Raw genomic sequence first — 25,882 nt, forward strand, 5'->3', positions numbered from 1 at the left:
ACGTGGAGGACGGATTGGGCAATCCACCAAAAAATGTTCAGTACTGGCACAGTACAGACAAAGATTCTCTTCCTTACGGCGATTCCTCTCTTCCAGGGTCAGGCGAGACCGATCCACTTGCATGGCCTCCTCGGCGGGAGGCCTAGGCGCAGATTGCAGTGGAGACTGTGGGAGAGGTGTCCAGAGATCTAAGTCTTTTTCCTGGCGGAGCTCTTGATGCCTCTCAGAAAAACGCATGTCAATGCGAGTGGCTAGATGAATGAGTTCATGCAGGTTAGCAGGAGTCTCTCGTGCGGCCAGAACATCTTTAATGTTGCTGGATAGGCCTTTTTTAAAGGTCGCGCAGAGAGCCTCATTATTCCAGGATAGTTCAGAAGCAAGAGTACGGAATTGTATGGCGTACTCGCCAACGGAGGAATTACCCTGGACCAGGTTCAGCAGGGCAGTCTCAGCAGAAGAGGCTCGGGCAGGTTCCTCAAAGACACTTCGAATTTCCGAGAAGAAGGAGTGTACAGAGGCAGTGACGGGGTCATCGCGGTCCCAGAGCGGTGTGGCCCATGACAGGGCTTTTCCAGACAGAAGGCTGACTACGAAAGCCACCTTAGACCTTTCAGTAGGAAACTGATCCGACATCATCTCTAAGTGCAAGGAACATTGCGAAAGAAAGCCACGGCAAAACTTAGAGTCCCCATTAAATTTGTCCGGCAAGGACAGGCGGAGGCTAGGAGCGGCCACTCGCCGCGGAAGGGGTGCTGGAGCTGGCGGAGGAGATGGTTGTTGCTGCTGTAGCTGCGACTGTACTTGCTGTAGTTGTGACTGGAGTTGCTGTGTCATGGTGGTCAAGTACGACAGCTGGTGATCTTGTTGCGCTATCTGTTGCGACTGCTGGGCGATCTGACGAGCTTGCTGGGCGACCAGCGTAGGGAGGTCAGCGACAACTGGCAGAGGAACTTCAGCGGGATCCATGGCCGGATCTACTGTCACGATGCCGGCTGGCAGGAGGTGGATCCTCTGTGCCAGAGAGGGATAGCGAGGACCGTGCTAGTGGACCGGTTCTAAGACACTACTGGTTTTCACCAGAGCCCGCCGCAAAGCGGGATGGTCTTGCTGCGGCGGTAGTGACCAGGTCGTATCCACTAGCAACGGCTCACCTCTCTGGCTGCTGAAGATAGGCGAGGTACAAGGGAGTAGGCAGAAGCAAAGTCGGACGTAGCAGAAGGTCGGGGGAAGGCGGCAAGGTTCGTAGTCAGAGGAGATAGCAGAAGTTCTGGTACACAGGGTTTTAAACACACAAAACGCTTTCACTAGGCACAAGGGCAACAAGATCCGGCAAGGAAGTGCAAGGGAGGAGGTTAGATATAGTCAGGGACCAGGTGGGAGCCAATTAAGCTAATTGGGCCAGGCACCAATCATTGGTGCACTGGCCCTTTAAGTCTCAGGGAGCTGGCGCGCGCGCGCCCTAGAGAGCGGAGCCGCGCGCGCCAGCACATGACAGCAGGGGACGGGAACGGGTAAGTGACCTGGGATGCGATTCGCGAGCGGGCGCGTCCCGCTGTGCGAATCGCATCCCCAACGGCCATGACAGAGCAGCGCTCCCGGTCAGCGGGACTGACCGGGGAGCTGCAGGGAGAAAGACGCCGTGAGCGCTCCGGGGAGGAGCGGGGACCCGGAGCGCTAGGCGTAACACATGTGGCTCTCTTTTTTAATGACACTGCTTGCTACCTGTAAGGTACCGTAGAGGCAAATGGCATCAACCCCTTTTGTTCGTGACGCCACAACCTTGCTGACTTTCATGGAGTACTTCAAATCCCACACAAAAGGGAGTTTTTATATTCTGGATCAGCAGAGGCCCTAATGGTCATAACCCCAAGATTATAATGTTGTGGCATATCTTAACCATAGGTTACTGCATTATATGATTTTATTACCTTGATCACAACTGCAGGGAAAATCAGATGCTTAGTTCTTTCAGATGACCTATAAATTAAGAAGAATAAAAATGTCCATCTTGAAAAAATAAAAAGGTAGAACTATTGAGGATTGTAATAAAATTGGTCAGAAAATACAGAAAACTAATGAGCACAAGTCTGAAGATCTTGTCAGACAGCAGGTGATGGAAACTGCTGGGAGCAAGGTGACAGTACACAGAGGACAGAGGGGGATTATATCATTTCTAGTTTAATACAGAAAGTGCATTAACCCAATTAATCAAGAAGCCGCCCCGTATAAGGTTACAGACAAATCAGCGCTAATGGCAGCTCCTTTCATTTCTGAAAAGGTTTACCCTTGTACTTCTGTAAAGAACATGCTATATACTTGTGCGATACATTACATATCCAAATAAAAAGAAATATATGAGATGCAATAGTACAATTACACATAAAACATATTATAGTATATTAGCATGATTTTTTTTTAGAGACGCTATTTTTTAATTATTCAGAATATAACATTATTCAAATAAGAAAAATAACCCTATAAGATGGTGATTATAAACAGAAAACATAAGCTGTGCGGTTGCTGTTTATGTTACTCCCGTTTAGTTGCGGAAACAGCCTATTACTGCCAGCTCAGCCGTTTCTGTGATCCCAACCACTTCAGTCAGGCACAGAGATGGTAGTACCCTTCTAATTATTGCACAAAATGGTATTCAGTAGTGTCCGGCCGCACTGGTCACATTTGAAGACATGGCAGAAGATGGCCGTAGAAAAACATAAAGAAGGGTTCCATCTTTAATTGGTGGTTACTGGCCAAAGAAAGGGAACTGACATGACAGTTATGGTTCCCTTTTAGCGAATGTTCTGTGGGTTTTTTATCCAGATTTGTGAAGTGAAAATCAGCAGAGGCATTCAGTAGCAGCAAAGTGGATGCACATTCAATCAATGTTGTCCACTTCACCTGTATATGCCTATGGAGGACGCTATCTGATGTGTATGGGACATGCACCTCCATCCCTATCATGGAGTAGTTGGTTGCAAGTTTAATACACGACTAAATTGTTTTGGTTAAATGAAAAAAAATATATATATGTACAGTAATTTATTTAAAAAAAATGACCATTCTTTAGCAAACCGTAATATAACGCCTTGGTCACTTAGCGATCCAACTTTCCTTGTGGGGTTTTGTGTTCCACCATAATGCTTTCTTGTAAAGTACTGACTTTCAGGGAGATTGAGCTGTAATACTGTGATTCGCTGCGATCATTGGTCCCATTAGCAAGATCTTACACTAGATCACAGTATTACAGCACAATCTTGCTGAAGATTCGTCAAAATCTTGTAAGGCAAGCCAGGAATATGTGGTGGGACTGCACCGCACCGACATTGACTGTGGCTTTACATTTTGCCAAGGAATGGTACATTTTTTTAAATTATTTATAATTTTGTTTTTCTTTTATTTAGTATATGTAATAAACCTGAAACCTACTGCCCCATATTCGTCCCTCTTTAAAGCTGTTATTCCTCCAAATGGAAAGTTCTCACTAAAAGGTAAATATTCTTTATTCTGCCTTCAATTGTTCTAAAACTACTCAAAATGAATTTCTTATAAAAATGGAGATTTACTGCATAGTCTATAAAAATGTAAAGCAATTACAGAATTAGTTATAGTCTTTAGTGCCATTTCAAAGGTTCCATCTGTTCTGAAGGTGTCATCTTGAAGTTAGTGGGTGAGACTCATTGTGGCGTTAATGCTTCTGTCAATGTCTCTCTGCCATGTCATTCTCTGTCTTTTATAAATACAAAACATTACAGGCGTGGCTCTGCTAATAAGGTATTTTTGCGTATACATGTTGTATATAGAGGACCATCAATATAGACCTATGCAGTATTGTTACGCCTAGCGCTCCGGGTCCCCGCTCCTCCCCGGAGCGCTCACGGCGTCTTTCTCCCTGCAGCTCCCCGGTCAGTCCCGCTGACCGGGAGCGCTGCTCTGTCATGGCCGTTGGGGACGCGATTCGCACAGCGGGACGCGCCCGCTCGCGAATCGCTTCCCAGGTCACTTACCCGTTCCCGTCCCCTGCTGTCATGTGCTGGCGCGCGCGGCTCCGCTCTCTAGGGCGCGCGCGCGCCAGCTCCCTGAGACTTAACCTCTTAAGGACCAATGACGTTGTGGAACGTCATGGCACCCTGGGCTTTAAGGACCAATGACGTTCCACAACGTCATGGCATTTTCCGGTCTCTGCCGCGCCCCGGGCAGAGATCGGAACTGGATGCCTGCTGAAATCCTTCAGCAGGCATCCAGGGCATATGCTGAGGGGGGCCATGTAGGCCCCCCATGTCGGCGATCGCCGCAAATCGCAAGGGAAATCGCCCTTGCGATTTGCGGCGATACCGGGCTGATCGGGTCTCTGGGACCCGACCGCCCGGTAATTTTGCATGATCCCGGCTGTCACAGACAGCCAGGACCATGCTGGAGTATCGGAGCGAGGTGGCAAGCCTGCCACCTCCTCCTATACCCTGCGATCTGTCGGTTAGTTAACCGACCAATCGCAGGGGGGGGGGGGCGGTTACTTCCTCCCGCCCTGCCCGGCCCCTGAAAGTCCGGAGAGGACGGGAGGAAGACCGGAGGACGCGGCGGGGGACGGGGGAGTGCTGGGGACCGGCCCTGGTACTTACCTCGTCCCTGAAGACTCGGATCCAGACGATGAAGATGGCGGAGGAGACAGGTGAGTAGATCTTCAGCCGCGGTCGGGCCCTTTACAGCAATGCACGTCGCCGTAAAGCGACATGCATTGCTGTAAAGGGACCCTGTAAACTACAACTCCCAGCATGCCCAGACAGCCCTTGGCGTCTGGGCATGCTGGGAGTTGCAGTTTTGCAACATCTGGAGGTCCACAGTTTGGAGACCACTGTACCCTTCCAGATGTTGCAAAACTACACATCCTCAGCATGCCCTTACTGTCCAGGCATGCTGGGATTTGTAGTTCTGTAACATCTGGCCCTTCAGATGTTGCAGAACTACAACTCCCAGCATGCCTGGACAGTTTTGGCATACTGGGAGTTGTAGTTTTGCAACATCTGGAAGGGCACAGATTGGGAACCACTGTATTAGTGGTCTGCAAACTGTAGTCCTCCAGATGTTGCAAAACTACAACTCCAAGCATGCTGGGAGTTGTAGTTCGGCAACATCTAGCTCTAAAGATGTTGCCGAACTACTACTCCCAGCATGCCTGAGAATGCTGGGAGTTGTGGTTTTGCAACAACAGGAGGCACACTGGTTGGGAAACATTGTCTGTTTCCTAACTCAGTGTTTCCCAACCCGTGTGCCTCCAGCTGTTGCAAAACTATAACTACCAGCATGCACTGATGGACTGTGCATGCTGGGAGTTGTAGTTTTGCAACAGCTGGAGGTCCCCCCCCACTGTGAATGTACAGGATACATTCACACGGGCAGGGGGCTTACAGTGAGTATCAGGCTGCAAGTTTGCGATGCAGCAAATTTTGCGCGGCAGCTCAAACTCGCTGTAACCCCCCCTGCCCATGTGACTGTACCCTAAAAACACTACACTACACTAACACAAAATAAAATAAAAAGTAAAAAACACTACATATACACATTCCCCTACACAGCCCCCCTCCCCCAATAAAAATGAAAAACGTCTGGTACGCCACTGTTTCCAAAATGGAGCCTCCAGCTGTTGCAAAACAACAACTCCCAGTATTGCCGGACAGCCGTTGACTGTCCAGGCATGCTGGAAGTTTTGCAACAGCTGGAGGCACCCTGTTTGGGAATCACTGGCGTAGAATACCCCTATGTCCACCCCTATGCAAGTCCCTAATTTAGGCCTCAAATGCGCATGGCGCTCTCACTTTGGAGCCCTGTCGTATTTCAAGGCAACAGTTTAGGGTCACATATGGGGTATCGCCGTACTCGGGAGAAATTTCTTAACAAATTTTGGGGGGCTTTTTCTCCTTTCACCCCTCATGAAAAGGTGAAGTTGGGGTCTACACCAGCATGTTAGTGTAAAAAAAAAATTTTTTTACACTAACATGCTGGTGTTGCCCCATACTTTTCATTTTGACAAGAGGTAAAAGGGAAAAACGCCCCCCAAAATTTGTAATGCAATTTCTCCCGACTACGGAGATACCCCATATGTGGGCGCAAAGTGCTCTGGGGGCGCACAACAAGGCCCAGAAGGGAGAGTGCACCATGTACATTTGAGGTGATTTGCACAGGGGTGGCTGATTGTTACAGCGGTTTTGACAAACGCAAAAAAAACAAAACCTCACATGTGACCCCATTTCGGAAACTACACCCCTCACGGAATGTAATGAGGGGTGCAGTGAGAATTTACCCCCCACTGGTGTCTGACAGATCTTTGGAACAGTGGGCTGCGCAAATTAAAAATTTTGTACAGCCCACTGTTCCAAAGATCTGACAGACACCAGTGGGGGGTAAATGCTCACTGTACCCCTTGTTACGTTCCTCAAGGGGTTTAGTTTCCAAAATGGTATGCCATGTGGGGGTTATTTTGCTGTCCTGGCACCATAGGGGCTTCCTAAATGGGACATGCCCCCCGAGCAAAATTTGCTCTCAAAAAGCCAAATATGACTCCCTCTCTTATGAGCATTGTAGTTTGCCCGTAGTGCGCTTCAGGTCAATTTATGGGGTACCTTCATACTCATAAGAGATGGGGTTACAAATTTTGGGGGGTATTTTCTGCTATTAACCCTTGCAAAAATGTGAAATTTGGGGGGGGGAAACACATTTTAGTGAAATTTTTTTTTTTTTTTACGTATGCAAAAGTCGTGAAACCCCTGTGGGGTATTAAGGCTCACTTTATTTCTTGTTACGTTCCTCAAGGGGTCTAGTTTCCAAAATGGTATGCCATGTGGGTATTTTTTGCTGTCCTGGCACCATAGGGGCTTCCTAAATGCGACATGCCCCCGAGCAAAATTTGCTCTCAAAAAGCCAAATATGACTCCTTCTCTTCTGAGCATTGTAGTTCGCCCGTAGTACACTTCAGGTCAACTTATGGGGTACCTCCATACTCAGAAGAGATGGGGTTACAAATTTTGGGGGGTATTTTCTGCTATTAACCCTTGCATACATGTGAAATTTGGGTGGAAACACACATTTTAGTGACATTTTTAAAACATTTTTTTACATATGCAAAAGTCGTGAAACACCTGTGGGGTATTAAGGCTCACTTTATTCCTTGTTACGTTCCTCAAGGGGTCTAGTTTCCAAAATGGTATGCCATGTGGGTATTTTTTCCTGTTCTGGCACCATAGGGGCTTCCTAAATGCAACATGCCCCCCAAAAACCATTTCAGAAAAACGTACTCTCCAAAATCCCCTCGTCGCTCCTTCGCTTCTGAGCCCTCTACTGTGCCCGCCGAACACTTTACATAGACATATGAGGTATGTGCTTACTCGAGAGAAATTGGGCTACAAATATAAGTATACATTTTCTCCTTTTACCCCTTGTAAAAATTCAAAAATTGGGTCTACAAGAACATGCAAGTGTAAAAAATGAAGATTGTGAATTTTCTCCTTCACTTTGCTGCTATTCCTGTGAAACACCTAAAGGGTTAAAATGCTGACTGAATGTCATTTTGAATACTTTGGGGGGTGCAGTTTTTATAATGGGGTCATTTATGGGGTATTTCTAATATGAAGACCCTTCAAATCCACTTCAAACCTGAACTGGTCCCTGAAAAATTGTGATTTTGGAAATTTTGTGAAAAATTGGAAAATTGCTGCTGAACTTTGAAGCCCTCTGGTGTCTTCCAAAAGTAAAAAATCGTAAATTTTATGATGCAAACATAAAGTGGACATATTGTATATGTGAATAAAAAAAATAATTATTTGGAATATCCATTTTCCTTACAAGCAGAGAGCTTCAAAGTTAGAAAAATGCAAAATTTTCAATTTTTTCATAAAATTTTGGAATTTTTCACTAAGAAACGATGCAAGTATCGACAAAATTTTACCAATAACATAAAGTAGAATATGTCACGAAAAAACAATCTTGGAATCAGAATGATAGGTAAAAGCGTCTTAGAGTTATTAATGCTTAAAGTGACAGTGGTCAGATGTTCAAAAAACGCTCTGGTCCTAAGGTGTAAAATGGCCTGGTCCTTAAGGGGTTAAAGGGCCAGTGCACCAATGATTGGTGCCTGGCCCAATTTGCTTAATTGGCTTCCACCTGGTCCCTGACTATATCTAACCTCCTCCCATGCACTCCCTTGCCGGATCTTGTTGCCCTTGTGCCTAGTGAAAGCGTATTGTGTGTCTAAAGCCTGTGTACCAGAACTTCTGCTATCCACCCTGACTACGAACCTTGCCGCCTGCCCCCGACCTTCTGCTACGTCCGACCTTGCTTCTGTCTACTCCCTTGTACCTCGCCTATCATCAGCAGTCAGAGAGGTGACCCGTTGCTAGTGGATACGACCTGGTCACTACCGCCGCAGCAAGACCATCCCGCTTTGCGGCGGGCTCTGGTGAAAACCAGTAGTGACTTAGAACCGGTCCACTAGCGCGGTTCTCGCCAATCCCTCTCTGGCACAGAGGATCCACTACCTGCCAGCCGGCATCGTGACAGTAGATCCGGCCATGGATCCCGCTGAGGTCCCTCTGCCTTATATCTCTGATATCACCACGGTGATCGCCCAGCAATCCCGACAGATCGCCCATCTAACCCACCAGCTGTCGGAAATGTCCACCATTGTGCACCAACTTCAGTCGCAACTTCAGCAGCAATCATCTCCTCCGCCAGCTCCTGCACCCCTTCCGCAGCGAGTGGCCACTCCTAGCCTCCGCCTGTCCTTGCCGGACAAATTTAATGGGGACTCTAAGTTTTGCCGTGGCTTTCTTTCGCAATGTTCCCTGCACATGGAGATGATGTCGGACCAGTTTCCTACTGAAAGGTCTAAGGTGGCTTTCGTAGTCAGCCTTCTGTCTGGAAAAGCCCTGTCATGGGCCACACCGCTCTGGGACCGTAATGACCCCGTCACTGCCTCTGTACACTCCTTCTTCTCGGAAATTCGAAGTGTCTTTGAGGAACCTGCCCGAGCCTCTTCTGCTGAGACTGCCCTGCTGAACCTGGTCCAGGGTAATTCTTCCGTTGGCGAGTACGCCATACAATTCCGTACTCTTGCTTCTGAACTATCCTGGAATAATGAGGCCCTCTGCGCGACCTTTAAAAAAGGCCTATCCAGCAACATTAAAGATGTTCTGGCCGCACGAGAAACTCCTGCTAACCTGCATGAACTCATTCATCTAGCCACTCGCATTGACATGCGTTTTTCTGAGAGACATCAAGAGCTCCGCCAGGAAAAAGACTTAGATCTCTGGACACCTCTCCCACAGTCTCCACTGCAATCTGCGCCTAGGCCTCCCGCCGAGGAAGCCATGCAAGTGGATCGGTCTCGCCTGACCCTGGAAGAGAGGAATCGCCGTAAGGAAGAGAATCTTTGTCTGTACTGTGCCAGTACCGAACATTTTTTGGTGGATTGCCCTATCCGTCCTCCACGTCTGGGAAACGCACGCTCGCACCCAGCTCTCGTGGGTGTGGCGTCTCTTGGTGCTAAGTCGGCTTCTCCACGTCTCACGGTGCCTGTACGGATTTCTACTTCAGCCAGCTCTTCCCTCTCAGCCGTGGCCTGCCTGGACTCTGGTGCCTCTGGGAATTTTATTCGGGAGTCCTTGGTGAATAAATTCCGCATTCCGGTGACCCGTCTTGTCAAGCCACTCCACATTTCCGCGGTCAACGGAGCCAGGTTGGATTGCACCGTGCGTTACCGCACGGAGCCCCTCCTAATGTGCATCGGACCTCATCACGAGAAAATTGAATTTTTTGTCCTTCCCAATTGCACTTCCGAAGTTCTCCTTGGACTACCCTGGCTTCTACACCATTCCCCAACCCTGGACTGGTCCACTGGGGGGATCAAGAGTTGGGGTCCCTCTTGTTCCAAGGACTGCCTTAAACCAGTTCCCAGTACTCCCTGCCGTGACCCTGTGGTTCCTCCTGTATCCGGTCCCCCTAAAGTCGTTAGGGACTCTGCCTGCCACAGAAAATGCCTCTCCCCCCCTCCCAGTCCCTTCAGGCAAGCCTCTGTGTCCCCTCATGGCTCCCGTCCTTGTGTCTCCCTGCCCCGTGCCAAGCTTCACCCTCTGCCCTCCCTCCCCATTCCTACTCCTGCTGTACTGCCTGCCATTGAGGAAACCATCCATTCCTTCCCGGTGTCCTCATCCCAGGGGAGGCAGTCACCGGACAAAAAAAAGGGGAGACCTAAGGGGGGGGGTACTGTTACGCCTAGCGCTCCGGGTCCCCGCTCCTCCCCGGAGCGCTCACGGCGTCTTTCTCCCTGCAGCTCCCCGGTCAGTCCCGCTGACCGGGAGCGCTGCTCTGTCATGGCCGTTGGGGACGCGATTCGCACAGCGGGACGCGCCCGCTCGCGAATCGCGTCCCAGGTCACTTACCCGTTCCCGTCCCCTGCTGTCATGTGCTGGCGCGCGCGGCTCCGCTCTCTAGGGCGCGCGCGCGCCAGCTCCCTGAGACTTAAAGGGCCAGTGCACCAATGATTGGTGCCTGGCCCAATTTGCTTAATTGGCTTCCACCTGGTCCCTGACTATATCTAACCTCCTCCCATGCACTCCCTTGCCGGATCTTGTTGCCCTTGTGCCTAGTGAAAGCGTATTGTGTGTCTAAAGCCTGTGTACCAGAACTTCTGCTATCCACCCTGACTACGAACCTTGCCGCCTGCCCCCGACCTTCTGCTACGTCCGACCTTGCTTCTGTCTACTCCCTTGTACCTCGCCTATCATCAGCAGTCAGAGAGGTGACCCGTTGCTAGTGGATACGACCTGGTCACTACCGCCGCAGCAAGACCATCCCGCTTTGCGGCGGGCTCTGGTGAAAACCAGTAGTGACTTAGAACCGGTCCACTAGCGCGGTTCTCGCCAATCCCTCTCTGGCACAGAGGATCCACTACCTGCCAGCCGGCATCGTGACAAGTATCTTTCCGTCCCTTGTGGACGGCAATAGCTTGGTAAGCTGTATGTGTCTCTGTAACACTTTATACTAAATCTTGAAAACATTAAATATTCATTCATATTGTAACTGACCCTTTACATATATTTAAAGGAAAAGCTTCTCCTATCTTCTTCTGATCGTGCACCCAACTGCAGTAATGACGTGATTGCAGCCAATCAGAGGCTTCAGCTGTCATCTGGAGGCCATGTGTACTGAAACCAAGTGGGAACCAGGCAAGCATTGCCATGGGAGTACTGATGCCAGAAAGTTAAACATATTTGTAAATGATTTCAATTTAAAAATCTTAATCCTTCCAGTGCTTATCAGCTGCTGTATGCTCCAGAGGAAGTTATTTTCTTTTTGAATTTCCTTTCTGTCTGACCACAGTGCTCTCTGCTGACACCTCTGTCCATTTTAGGAACTTTCCAGAGTAGGAGCTAATCCTCATAGTAAACCTCTCCTGCTCTGGACAGTTCCTAAAATGGACAGAGGTGTCAGGAGAGAGCACTATGGTCAGACAGAAAGGACATTTAAAAAGAACTTCTTCTGTAGAATACAGAAGCTGATAAGTACTGGAAGAATTAAAGAGGTACTCCGGTGGAAAACTTTTTTTATTTTTTTTAAATCAACTGGTGCCAGAAAGTTAAAGGAAAACTTTCAGCTTTCTCCCCCTGCACTAACCAGCGGTACTAGCTGGTAGTGCGGGGGACGCTGATCAGTTTGGTCCTTACCGTGACAGTGCCATTCGGCCGCAATCTTCTATTTATCTACCAGCCGGGCTAACTGGCACTCTCACATCAGTGACACTGGCCGCAGAGCCGCCCAGCTCATCAATATTCCTCCCCTCCCTCTGCCTCTCCCTCTTCTCCCCACTCTATAATGAAGATAGAGGGGAGGAATATTGATGAGCTGGGCCATGCTACGGCCAGTGGCACTGATGTCAGAGTGCAAGTTAGCTCGCCCGATGCCATTTAGCACCTCATTTTCATATTCCGAAAATAGAAGATTATGGCCGAACGGCACGGCAGATCCAGGCACCGTAAGGACCAAACTGATCAGTGTCCCCCGCACTACCAGCCAGTACCCCTGACAGTTTTCCTTTTAAACAGATTTATGAATTACTTCTATTAAAAAATCTTAATCCTTCTGGTACTTATTAGCTGCTGAATACTACAGAGGAAATTCTTAAGGCTTAAAAGCTCACACACATTCCTATGCCAGCTAGTCATTGGAGAACATTTGGGCAAACAGATAAATGACAGAACTTTGCCAGCAGATTCTGCAAGAAGATTGTACATGTTTAACCCCTTAAGGACCAAGCATTTTTCTGTTTTTGCACTTTCGTTTTTTCCTCCTCACCTTTTAATAATCATAACCCTTTTAATTTGGAACAAAAAATCCATATGATTGCTTATTTTTTGCGCCACCAATTCTACTTTATAATGACATCAGTCATTTTACCCAAAAATCTACAGCTTAACAGGAAAAAAAATCATTGTGCGAGAAAATTGAAGAAAAAACACCATTTTGTAAATTTTGGGGGCTTCTGTTTCTAGGCAGTACATTTTTCAGCAAAAATGAAACATTATCTTTATTCTGTAGGTCCTTACAATTAAAAGGATACCCTACTTATATAGGTTTGATTTTGTCGTACTTTTGGAAAAAATCATAACTACATGCAGGATAATTAGTACATTTAAAATTGTCCTTTTCTGACCCCTATAACTTTTTTATTTTTCTGCGTACAGGTTAGAATGAGGGCTCATTTTTTGAGCCGTGATCTGAAGTTTTAATCAGTACCATTTTTGTTATGATCGGACTTTTTGATCGCTTTTTATTCCTTTTTTATGGTATAACAAGTTACCAAAAACATGCTGGAATTTTTTTGCGCATACGCCATTGACTGTGCAATTTATTTAACACTATATTTTATAGTTTGAACGTTTACACACACAGCGATACCACATATGTTTATTTTTATTATGTTTATATATTTTTTATATGAAATTTGGGAAAAGGGGGGTGATTTAAACTTTTAATGAGGAAGGGGTTAATGTGTGTGTTTTTAAACTTTTTTGACACTTTTTTTTTTTACATTTTTACTCCTTTTAGGAGGAATCATTTGATTCCTCATACAGACCAATGTGGTTGTATAAAACCACATTGATCTGTGTGCTCTGCGCTCGATTGATAAAGCCTGGCCCTGCTGACAGTGCTGACTTGTTGGAATAAGCTGGGACAAGTGAGCGCTCAAATGGGAATCTTTAGCTGTATTTGCTGCTAAGATCTGCAGACACTGCTGAATAACTGTTAGGGTATAAAAGCAAACAGTACCTGGAGATGATGGGGATTTCCTAACTTCATCTTTTTATTCCTCTGCCTAGTGTCAAGGAGGTGGTTTCCTGCTGCTCAAGTGCAAAGCCTGGCACCCTTCCTTACCCACCCTCACCTAGCAGACCCTTCTGATTGATGTAAAGAGCCCTATATATCTATAAGGAAAGTCTGGAAGAGTGAAGAGTGTGTGCAAAGCTGGAACCATCCGGCCAATCACAGCTCTCTGTGGGAAATATGAATATGTGTATATATATACGGCAGTGCAAGGGACCATAGAAGAGCAGCCGGCCGCATCTATACATTATACAGAAGGATTGCAACGGGTGTCAGAAGTACAGGTACTACTATTCCCATCATGGAATAGTGTGTTCCATGCTGGGAGTAGTAGTATTACCTAAAAAATTTGAAAAACACACACACACTAAATTTTTATTATTGTCGGCTACATTTTTAGGCCCCTGCCCGCCCACATAAATTGATACCTATTGTAAAAATTTATAAAAATTATGTTATAAAAAAGATACATTTTGTTAGATACATTTTTTTCCATCACTACTGTATCTTTTTTTTCTAAGGTACCCTATGCAATTGTATTAAAAAAGGTATCTCCATCACTTTTTTGGATCGCTAAGTCCAAAAAAGAATAAAAACCGCCTGCAAAAATGCCAAAGTTAAAACTCACATGTCGTTTTTCTTGGCATTTTTTTTAATCCCATAGACTTCTATGGGAGAAAAACTCCACAATTTCAGGGGGAAAAACGCCATAAGCTCAACATGCTGCGACCGCTATTGTTATGATTCGGCAGGCTGGAGGTGGATCCTCTGTGTCAGAGCGGGATTGGCGAGGACCGTACCAGTGGACCGGTTCTAAGTCGCTACTGGTATTCACCAGAGCCCTCCGCAAAGCGGGATGGTCTTGCTGTGGCGGTAGCAACCAGGTCGTATCCACCGGTAACGGCTCAACTTCTCTGACTGCTGAGACAGGCGCGGTACAGAAGGACAAGGCAAGAGCAAGGTCGGACGTAGCAGAGGGTCAGGGCAGGCAGCAATGGTCGTAGTCAGGGGCAACAGCAGAAGGTCTGGAACACAGGCTTGGGACATACATAAAACGCTTTCACTGGCACAAGGCAACAAGATCCGGCAATGCTGGGAAGGGGAAGTGAGGTTATATAGAGCAAGGAGCAGGTGGAAGCTAATTACAGTGATTGGGCCAGGCACCAATCAGTGGTGCACTGGCCCTTTAAATCTTAGAGAGCTGGTGGAGCCGCGCACGCCAGAACGTGACAGCTGGGGACCGGGACAGGTAAGTAGCTTGGGATGCGATTCGCGATCGGGCGCGTCCCGCTATGCGAATCGCATCCCCGCCGGCAGTGTCAGTGCAGCGCTCCCGGTCAGCAGGTCTGACCGGGGCACTGCAGACAGGAGAACGCCGCGAGCGCTCCGGGGAGGAGCAGGGACCCGGAGCGCTCGGCGTAACAGTACCCCCCCTTAGGTCTCCCCCTCTTTTTGTCTGCTTGTCCCTTCAAATGAGACGAGAACATTGGGAGCGACTCTTGAGTTTCCTTCCGGAAGAAAGAGAAGTCCTGGGTAGCTTTATCAGCGGCAGGCAATCCAGAAGAAGTGGGAAGAGGGCAGAGGGTGAAGCTTGTCACGGGGCAGAGTGTTACCAGGAAGGGGGCTATGAGGAGGCAAAATATCAGCTTGCTTTTTGCCGAGAATATCCTGGTAAGCCTTGTGAGGGACCGGTATGGGTGGAAGCTCAGGAGTTAGACAAGTGGGAGCAGATGTGAGGCATTGTTTGTGACAAGCAGGACCCCAATTCTTGATTTCCCCAGTGGTCCAGTCAAGGGTGGGAGAATGACGTTGAAGCCATGGCAGACCAAGGAGGACTTCAGAGGTGCAGTTGGGCAGAACAAAAAATTCAATTTTTTCGTGATGCAGTCCAATGCTCATAAGCAGGGGTTCTGTGCGATAACGCACAGTGCAGTCCAATTTTACTCCGTTGACCGAAGAAATGTAGAGCGGCTTGACGAGACGGGTCACTGGGATGCTGAACCTATTAACAAAAGAGGCCAAAATAAAATTTCCTGCAGAACCAGAGTCCAAGAAGGCCACAGCTGAGAAGGAGGAGTTGGCAGCAGGAGAAATCCGCACGGGCACAGTGAGACGTGGAGAAGCAGAATTCACACCAAGGGACGCCACACCCATTTGAACAGGGTGCGTGCATGCGTTTCCAAGACACGGAGGACAAATAGGGCAGTCCACTAGGAAATGTTCAGTACTAGCGCAGTACAGGCATAAGTTTTTATCTCTTCGACGAGACCTCTCTTCCTGGGTCAGGCAAGACCGATCCACTTGCATAGCCTCCTCGGCGGGAGGCACAGGGGTAGATTGCAAAGGATACTGGGAGAGAGGTGCCCAGAGATCAAGGTCCTTTTCCTGGCGGAGCTCCTGGTGTCTTTCAGAAAAACGCTTGTCGATGCGGGTGGCCAAAAGGATAAGTTCAGACAGGTTAGCTGGAATTTCACGTGCGGCCAGTACATCTTTGATGTTGCTGGATAAGCCTTTCTTGAAGGTCGCGCAGAGGGCCTCATTGTTCCAGGCTAGCTCTGAGGCAAGAGTACGGAACTGGATGGCGTATTCGCCTATGGAAGAAGTTCCTTGGACTAGGTTCAGCAAAGCAGTCTCGGCAGAGGAGGCCCGGGCTGGCTCCTCGAAGACACTACGGACTTCAGCGAAGAAGGACTGGACTGTGGCTGTGGCAGGATCATTGCGGTCCCAGAGCGGTGTGGCCCAAGACAATTCACAACAATTTTAGGGGAACCCCCCTAGGGGAACCCTAAACTAAGTACCCCCCAATTTAAAATGTACCTTTTATTATTCCATTTAAAATATAGACTGTGATGCACATAATTGTGTAATTCTGCAAGTGGATGTGATGACACCACCACTAACTTTTAAAACCACAGTTGCCACCGAACTCCTTGACTCCTGTACTTGTCTTTTATAAGCTCCTGAATGTTACAGAGTGAGCGTTGGATAGCTCAATCTCCTATCTATTGGGAGCCGGTGGCTACTGCTTATTAAAATCACCAAAAATGAGCCCTCCCTTCCAACGTTTCACTGGCTCCCCAGCTTCGTCAGGAGAGTATGGTGGCTAATGGCCGGCGGGCGTCTCATGCTGCCTTTTATATCATCGCGTCTGATGTTGAATGTGCCGGCCGCGGCATGTCATCCAATCACCGGCCGGCTTCAGATAGTTCTGCGTTTCGTTATGATGGCCGTTCGTCCTATCATGGTCTCGATCGTTGGTCATGTGAGTAAACATGCTAGATGTCGCTAGAGGGCGCCCGCATGTGATTGGGTATAGTTGTAACCCTAAAGGAAGGTCCATGGCACATGCGCCAATCACGCGCATGTCCGTGAACTTAGACGTGTCTTATAGTCTTTTGCATCTCATGCGCAGGCGCCGATTCCCACGCATGTCATTACACTTAGAAAATATCCTCTACCGTGTATTACTGTTGTATACTCCAATTCAATTGTTAAGCTGGTTCCATCTTAGGTAAGTATCCTTTAGCTAGGTAAGGTTTGTATCCAATCTTATGACGGGGGCACATAGGTGATATTTACATATGCCACTATTCTAATGGAATACTTTTTATCAGAAAAATCAGTGATGCAAAAGGGGGGGGGTAGTGACGCTACGATTGACTATAATTAATGCACTGTCTGGAACAGATAGTTATTGTTTATGATTATTGTTATTATACTGTTTGGGGGACAACTCTATCCCTCAGTTTTATATATGGATAAACTGATGAGAGGCTGATTGAAAATTGTTAACTGTAGGTATACTCCTGCCTGCCAATTGTTCTATGATTTTTAATGCTCGTTGTATACATCTTATATTGGATTTCACCAGTTTCATATTTATGATTTATTTTTATTCCTTCGTTGATAGTGTTTTAACATTACTCACAATGGAGGAGGTGTTCCCATATAACTCTAGCCCAATTAGTTGTATAGTCTATACTGGTCATTGCACATTACTTTTAGTAGAATAGTATTACTGTCCCCTTCAGTATTATAGTCCATAACTTGCCTATTATGTCATCTCCGATCACTCCCCCTAAAAGATTCTGTCTTAGATGGATCATGTCAATCTTGATATCCATTAATTTGCCATGACGTCCGTATCGTGTCAGAAACTATCTAATAAGGCTCCCAAATATACATTGTTGTTAATGTATATTTATGTATGCACTTATATATACATTAATATACACTTATACATACATAAATATACATTAACAACAATGTATATTTGGGAGCCTTATTAGATAGTTTCTGAAGACACGATACGGACGTCATGGCAAATTAATGGATATCAAGATTGACATGATCCATCTAAGACAGAATCTTTTAGGAGGAGTGAGCAGAGATGACATAATAGGCAAGTTATGGACTATAATACTGAAGGGGACAGTAATACTATTCTACTAAAAGTAATGTGCAATGACCAGTATAGACTATACAACTAATTGGGCTAGAGTTATATGGGAACACCTCCTCCATTGTGAGTAATGTTAAAACACTATCAACGAAGGAATAAAAATAAATCATAAATATGAAACTGGTGAAATCCAATATAAGATGTATGCAACGAGCATTAAAAATCATAGAACAATTGGCAGGCAGGAGTATACCTACAGTTAACAATTTTCAATCAGCCTCTCATCAGTTTATTCATATATAAAACTGAGGGATAGAGTTGTCCCCCAAACAGTATAATAACAATAATCATAAACAATAACTATCTGTTCCAGACAGTGCATTAATTATAGTCAATCGTAGCGTCACTACCCCCCCCTTTTGCATCACTGATTTTTCTGATAAAAAGTATTCCATTAGAATAGTGGCATATGTAAATATCACCTATGTGCCCCCGTCATAAGATAGGATACAAACCTTACCTAGCTAAAGGATACTTACCTAAGATGGAGCCAGCTTAACAATTGAATTGGAGTATACAACTTGACAATATGTCTAAGTCCACTGACATGCGCAGTCAGTAATACACGGTAGAGGATATTTTCTAAGTGTAATGACATGCGCGGGAATCGGCGCCTGCGCATGAGATGCAAAAGACTATAAGACATGTCTAAGTTCACGGACATGCGCGTGATTGGCGCATGTGCCATGGACCTTCCTTTAGGGTTACAACTATACCCAATCACATGCGGGCGCCCTCTAGTGACGTCTAGCATGTTTACTCACATGACCAACGATCGAGACCATGATAGGACGAACGGCCATCATAACGAAACGCAGAACTATCTGAAGCCGGCCGGTGATTGGATGACATGCCGCGGCCGGCACATTCAAAGTCAGACGCGATGATATAAAAGGCAGCATGAGACGCCCGCCGGCCATTAGCCACCATACTTTCCTGACGAAGCTGGGGAGCCAGTGAAACGTTGGAAGGGAGGGCTCATTTTTGGTGATTTTAATAAGCAGTAGCCACCGGCTCCCAATAGATAGGAGATTGAGCTATCCAACGCTCACTCTGTAGCATTCAGGAGCTTATAAAAGACAAGTACAGGAGTCAAGGAGTTCGGTGGCAACTGTGGTTTTAAAAGTTAGTGGTGGTGTCATTACATCCACTTGCAGAATTACACAATTATGTGCATCACAGTCTATATTTTAAATGGAATAATAAAAGGTACATTTTAAATTGGGGGGTACTTAGTTTAGGGTTCCCCTAGGGGGGTTCCCCTAAAATTGTTGTGAATAAATTGAACCTAGTATCTCCTTTTGGGGTTTTGTTGTTTGGCCCAAGACAAGGCCTTTCCAGACAGAAGACTAACTACGAAAGCCACCTTAGACCGTTCTGTAGGAAACTGATCCGACAACATCTCCAAATGTAGGGAACATTGAGACAGGAAACCACGGCAGAGATTAGAGTCCCCATCAAATTTGTCCGGCAGAGACAAACAGAGGCTAGGAGCGGCCACTCGCTGCGGAGGAGGTGCAGGAGCTGTCGGAGGAGATGGTTGCTGTAACTGTGGCAGAAGTTCCTGTAGCATGGTGGTCAACTGCGACAGCTGCTGTCCTTATTGGGCGATTTGTTGGGATTGCTGGGCGACCACCGTGGGTAGGTCAGCAAAACTTGGCAGCGGCACCTCAGCGGGATCCATGGCCGGATCTACTCTTATGATTCGGCAGGCTGGAGGTGGATCCTCTGTGTCAGAGAGGGATTGGCGAGGACCGTACCGGTGGACCGGTTCTAAGTTGCTACTGGTATTCACCAGAGCCCGCCGCAAAGCGGGATGGTCTTGCTGCGGTGGAATCAACCAGTTCGTATCCACCGGTAACGGCTCAACCTCTCTGACTGGCACAAGGCAACAAGATACAGCAATGCTGGAAAGGGGAAGTGAGGTTATATAGAGCAAGGAGCAGGTGGAAGCTAATTACAGTGATTGGGCCAGGCACCAATCAGTGGTGCACTGGCCCTTTAAATCTTAGAGAGCTGGTGTCCTAGAGAGTGGAGCCGTGCGTGCCAGAACGTGACAGCTGGGGACCGGGACAGGTAAGTAGCTTGGGATGCGATTCGCGAGCGGGCGCGTCCTGCTATGCGAATCGCATCCCCGCCGGCAGTGTCAGTGCAGCGCTCCCGGTCAGCGGGTCTGACCGGGGCGCTGCAGAGAGGAGAACGCCGCGAGTGCTCCGGGGAGGAGCAGGGACCCGGAGCGCTCGGCGTAACAGCTATGGAGCTGAAAAATGCCAAAAAAGAGTGAAAAAACGCCAAAAGGATAAAAGTGGAAAAATTTGTTTGTGTTTTTTTCATTGATTTATAGCTAACATCTGGCTGCAGCATTTTTTCAATGAAAAACGCCATGGGGGCCGTTTTGGCCGATTTTTTGGGGGGCAAAATGCCAAAAAAAGAAACAAGTGGAAACTTAGCCTAACAGCTAGCCAACAGTGTCTGCAGCTCTTAGCAGCAAATACAGCTGACAGACTTACTTTTAGCACTCCCCTCCCCTGCTGGGTGTGATCTCTCTCCAACTTCACAAAATCGCCCCATAGACTTATTCTGGTGTTGTTTATTGAAGCTGAATGGAAATCACTGCAAGCTGGGGAGTGAAGCTATTGCACACATCCCCCCCCCCCCCCCATTTGTTGTAATGATTCGTGGAGTTTTCTCTGTGACATTTCAAAAGTTTGTCTAAATGATATAATTTGTTTACAGAATCCAGGTTCTAAAGAAACACTCCCCTGCCCTGATCCCCCACAACTTCTTTTTCGATTGCATCCAGTCTCCTCTGCTCTCCACCTTTCTCTGCTTCGTATACCATTTTGCTTGACCAGGAAATGCCCATTCAGACATTTACTAGGTGCATCAAAAAAGGATGTGAGAACGGGTGGTTAGAAGAATTTTATAGACCTAGACCTAGGGTACCGTATATACTCGAGTATAGGCCGAGTTTTTCAGCACGATTTTTCGTGCTGAAAACACCCCCCTCGGCTTATACTCGAGTGAACTCCCCCACCCGCAGTGGTCTTCAACCTGCGGACCTCCAGAGGTTTCAAAACTACAACTCCCAGCAAGCCCGGGCAGCCATCGGCTGTCCGGGCTTGCTGGGAGTTGTAGTTTTGAAACCTCCGGAGGTCCGCAGGTTGAAGACCACTGCGGCCTTCAACATCATCCAGCCCCCTCTCACCCCCTTTAGTTCTGAGTACTCACCTCCGCTCGGCGCTGGTCCGGTCCTGCAGGGCTGTCCGGTAAGGAGGTGGTCCGGTGAGGAGGTGGTCCGGGCTGCTATCTTCACCGGGGGCGCCTCTTCTCCGCGCTTCCGGCCCGGCCTCAGAATAGTCACGTTGCCTTGACAACGACGCAGATACGTCATTGTCAAGGCAACGGCTCTATTCCGGGCCGGAAGCGCGGAGAAGAGGCGCCCCCGGTGAAGATAGCAGCCCGGACCACCTCCTCACCGGACCACCTCCTTACCGGACAGCCCTGCAGGACCGGACCAGCGCCGAGCGGAGGTGAGTACTCAGAACTAAAGGGGGTGAGAGGGGGCTGGATGATGTTGAAGGCCGCAGTGGTCTTCAACCTGCGGACCTCCGGAGGTTTCAAAACTACAACTCCCAGCAAGCCCGGACAGCCGATGGCTGCCCGGGCTTGCTGGGAGTTGTAGTTTTGAAACCTCTGGAGGTCCGCATGTTGAAGGCCGCAGTGGTCTTCAACCTGCGGACCTCCGGAGGTTTCAAAACTACAACTCCCAGCAAGCCCGGACAGCCGATGGCTGCCCGGGCTTGCTGGGAGTTGTAGTTTTGAAACCTCTGGAGGTCCGCATGTTGAAGGCCGCAGTGGTCTTCAACCTGCGGACCTCCGGAGGTTTCAAAACTACAACTCCCAGCAAGCCCGGACAGCCGATGGCTGCCCGGGCTTGCTGGGAGTTGTAGTTTTGAAACCTCTGGAGGTCCGCAGGTTGAAGACCACTGAGGGCGAATGATGAGAAGAGGATGATGAAGGGGGGGGGGGTGTGGGGATGATGAAGGGGGGTGGGGATGATGAAGGGGGGGGGGGTGTGGGATGATTACAAGGGGATGATGAAGGGGGGATGTGTGGGATGATAAGGGGATGTGTGGGATGATGACAAGGGGATGATGAAGGGGGGATGTGTGGGATGATGACAAGGGGATGATGAAGGGGGGATGTGTGGGATGATAAGGGGATGTGTGGGATGATGACAAGGGGATGATGAAGGGGGGATGTGTGGGATGATAAGGGGATGTGTGGGATGATGACAAGGGGATGATGAAGGGGGGATGTGTGGGATGATGACAAGGGGATGATGAAGATGTTAATGACGGGTCTGGATGATGACAGGGGGGGATGAGGTATTTCCCACCCTAGGCTTATACTCGAGTCAATAACTTTTCCTGGGATTTTGGGTTGAAATTAGGGGTCTCGGCTTATACTCGGGTCGGCTTATACTCGAGTATATACGGTATATGTATTTCTTGTTAAGACTGGTGACACCCAGGAAATGTATGGAAATGTCTACTCAACCCACAGGGGTGACCTACCCCAATGACTGATTGGCTAAGCAAGTATTTCCTGTTGAAGCCTAAGCGGGATTTTTAATGTCAGGTATTTAACCCTTTTAAACTTTGATGTCTTTAACCCTTTTAAAACCCAGAGGGCTTTTTAAACCAACCATGGTACAGAAACATCCACTGTTATACAGAAATATACACAATACAGGTGATCAGATGTGTATTTATATTTTTTGTCCAGCAGAGTGTGATTCAAAGCTAGTAGCAATTGTGGTCATTGGGCTATGAGATGTGCACCCCTACATTTAGATATTTTTGCATGGAGAAAACATTTAACATACTGTACTTTTTTCAGTTTTCTTGAAGGAATCATGCTACAAACTTAAAGGGGTATTCCAGTGGAATTTTTATTCTTTTTTAAATCAACTCATTCCAGAAAGTTAAACAGATTTGTACATTACCTCTATTTAAAAATTTTAATCCTTCCAGTACTTATAGAATAATTCATAAATTTAGGTGCACTACTGTGGTAGACGTAGACAGTAACATATGACTAACCCTCAAAATGATGTTAAAATTGAGACATTAGCCAGTATATCCTTATATGAAGGACATACCTGAGCCCGCACACCAACACCAAGATTTCTCAAGTGGCACGGGACCTAACCTAAACCTGCCTGTGCCGTATGGGCAATACCAGGGGCCAGTGGGCAATTACAGCGGCATTAGGTCTGACTCACAGCCTGCTCCCAGGTTATCTCCAGTGTGGCTGGGCACAAATACAGTAGGCTGATATGTTGCCGGCCTCACAGGTGCACCAAAATGCTGCCTGTACTAGTGATTAATGCGCATTAGATTTGGAGTTTATACACCTACAAGTACAAGATATGAACAACAAGAAAAAAACGTGGTTTCAAATGGCAGGAAATGCCCAACCAAAAATGCAGTTCTGCGCTTGTGGTCCATTGCTAAGGGCAATCCCCAGCATAAAATGCATACAATGGGGGAGGCTGCAGCAGACCACAAGTACCACAATGGCATCCTACACCAAATGAAAGGTGTGGATGTGTAACATATAGAATAATACATAAATTTAGGTGCACTACTGTGGTAGATGTAAACAGTGACATATGGCTAACCCTCAAACTGATGTTAAAATTGAGACATTAGCCAGTATATCCTTATATGAAAGACATACATACTATACCTGATGAAAATTGTGAATGTGTAACATATAGAATAATATATAAATGTAGGTGCTTATAGAATAATACATAAATTTAACCTTAGGGTTAGTCATATGTTATTGTCTATGCAGTGGTCAAGTCCTGGGAACAAAAGTGTGGGAACTCACCCAAGATTTCCCCTCCTGGGCTAGTCCTGTAGGACTCCTGCTAATGGGAGCAGTGTTCCTGCTGGACTTGAGCCCTGTGTCTACGTCTACCACAGTAGTGCACCTAAATTTATGTCTTATTCTATATGTTACACATCCACATTTTTCATCTGGTGGCACTTGTATGCATTGTGGTACTTGTAGTCTGCTGCAGGTATCCCCCATTGTATGCATTTTTATGCTGGGGATCGCCCTTAGCAACATACCTCAAGGGCAGAATCTGCTCCCCCAGCATAAAGGCACAACTACATTTGGAGTTGAGCATTTCCTGCCATTTGAAACCATATTTTTTTTCTTGTTGTTGCTTCTAGTACTTATCAGCTGGTGTATGTTGCACAGGAAGTTCTTTTCTTATTACATTTCTTTTCTGTCTTACCACAGCAAACCTATCCAACTCTGGACAGTTCCCGAAATGGAAAGAGGTGTCAGCAGAGAGCACTGGGGTCAGACAGAAAAACATTTCAAAAATAAAATAACTTCCTCTCTAGTATACAGCAGCTGATAAGTACTGGAAGGATTAAGATTTTTAAATAGAAGTAATTTACAAATCTGTTTAACTTTCTGGTACGAGTCGAGTTGATTTAAAAAAAAAAATCCACTGGAGTACCCCTTTAAGTAGGAATTGTACCTTAGTAAAGTGAATAAAAGGACCACAATGCTCAAAGTCTTAAGAGCAAGGAAGAATTTTCCTATTCTCGTATTAGACTGGAAATGAGGCAAGGTCACCAGAAGCTTTTATAGGCTGAGATCTCCTAGTTGTGTATAGCCTGTACCCTTCATACTTATCAGAATACAATCATCTTCGTTCACAAGATGCCAGCCTAAGGTTTATGTGACATAAGTACATGTGTGTCTTGTTAGTTTGCCCATTGTGCCGTTCATTGAGACTTCATTGCTAAATCTTATGCATCACTGCATTTGCATTTCTCGCTTTTCTCTAGTGGTGTCTCTCATACATAAAGACATATCTATTCACAGATCCTCCTGACTTATTTCAGATGTCTGCAGGTGAATAATTCATTGATATTCAGTTTCACATAAAATGATGCCTCTTTTATAGGATGCCTGATATCGTATGTTGCTTCTTCTTTTTTCCACAATTGCTGGTTTCTGTTAAATACAGATTAAAAACACAAAAACTGTTCATCTGTTCATGGTGAATAAATATTAATCGATGTTAGTGACATCTACCACAAGGGTGAGGACATATAGGGGTACTCTGCCCCTAGACACCTTATCCACTTATCCACAGGGGATAAGATGTCCCTGCTACATCCGTTGTTCGTTTAGAACATTGGGAGCAGTGCCGGAGGCTCATGAAGTCACAGCCGGCCCCCGTTCGTGATGTCATGGACACGCCCCCTCAATGCAAGTCTATGGGAGGGGGCGTGACGACAGTCACGCCCCCTCCCATAGACTTGCATTGAGGGGGCATGGCCGTGACGTCACGAGCAGGGAGTGACCGGGAAGTCACGAGCCGCCGCCCCGCATCGCCAGTCATCCGGCACAGAGCAAAGTTCACTCCGTGCACCGGATGTCAGGGGTGCAGCAGCAGGATAAGATGTCTGATCACCTCTGGGGACCCCCAAAATCAGACTTCTTATCCCCTATACTTGTCTAGGGGCGGAGTACCCTCTAATAATGTGCGTGTATTTTTATACCTATGCTGAAGACTAAAGGCTCATTTTGCATTAACATGCTATAAATTGTGTTTAAATAAGAGGGAGGCCAAACTCCTCCATCCCTAAAATAGTCTATGACTGTACAAGAAGAAGATGAATGTTAATTTCTCCTATACAACATTTCTCATGCTGCTTTTATAATGTTTGTGGATGATTACATTTTGTATATACAACACTATTTGCTTCTTCCGCTTTGTACAATATGATGGCATGTTTAATACTGTATGTGAAGTGAGTATGTTAAACATGGGAAATATGTTCTAATATCTCGTTGTGTGGTCCTAACATTAGCAGAATTCTTTTGTATTTGTGTGGGGAACTCATGCAGACTACGGCAATGTTAGCAAGTAATCAACGCTGCTCACAATTGACGCTTATTTTGCATCAAATTTTACACCGATAAAAAGTGCCGAACATAAAGGCCCCT

At 46.8% G+C, this 25,882-nt stretch overlaps 1 protein-coding gene across 5 annotated transcripts in view; it reads left to right on the forward strand.

Moving 5' to 3' along the window:
- TMEM200A (transmembrane protein 200A) overlaps nucleotides 1-25,882 on the forward strand; it is a 182,903-nt gene that overhangs the window by 32,944 nt on the left and 124,077 nt on the right. For 3 of the 5 annotated variants that reach the window (XM_056566530.1, XM_056566531.1, XM_056566532.1), the window contains 2 exons: nucleotides 3,402-3,488; nucleotides 24,715-24,781. The exons of the other annotated variants lie outside the window; for them this stretch is intronic. The gene's annotated coding sequence lies outside the window, so the exon portion shown is untranslated. The remainder of the gene's footprint in view (nucleotides 1-3,401; nucleotides 3,489-24,714; nucleotides 24,782-25,882) is intronic. 5 annotated transcript variants of the gene reach the window in all.

The sequence above is a fragment of the Hyla sarda genome, chromosome 3 (assembly GCF_029499605.1).
Source record: "Hyla sarda isolate aHylSar1 chromosome 3, aHylSar1.hap1, whole genome shotgun sequence".
NCBI classification, from domain to species: Eukaryota; Metazoa; Chordata; class Amphibia; order Anura; family Hylidae; genus Hyla; species Hyla sarda.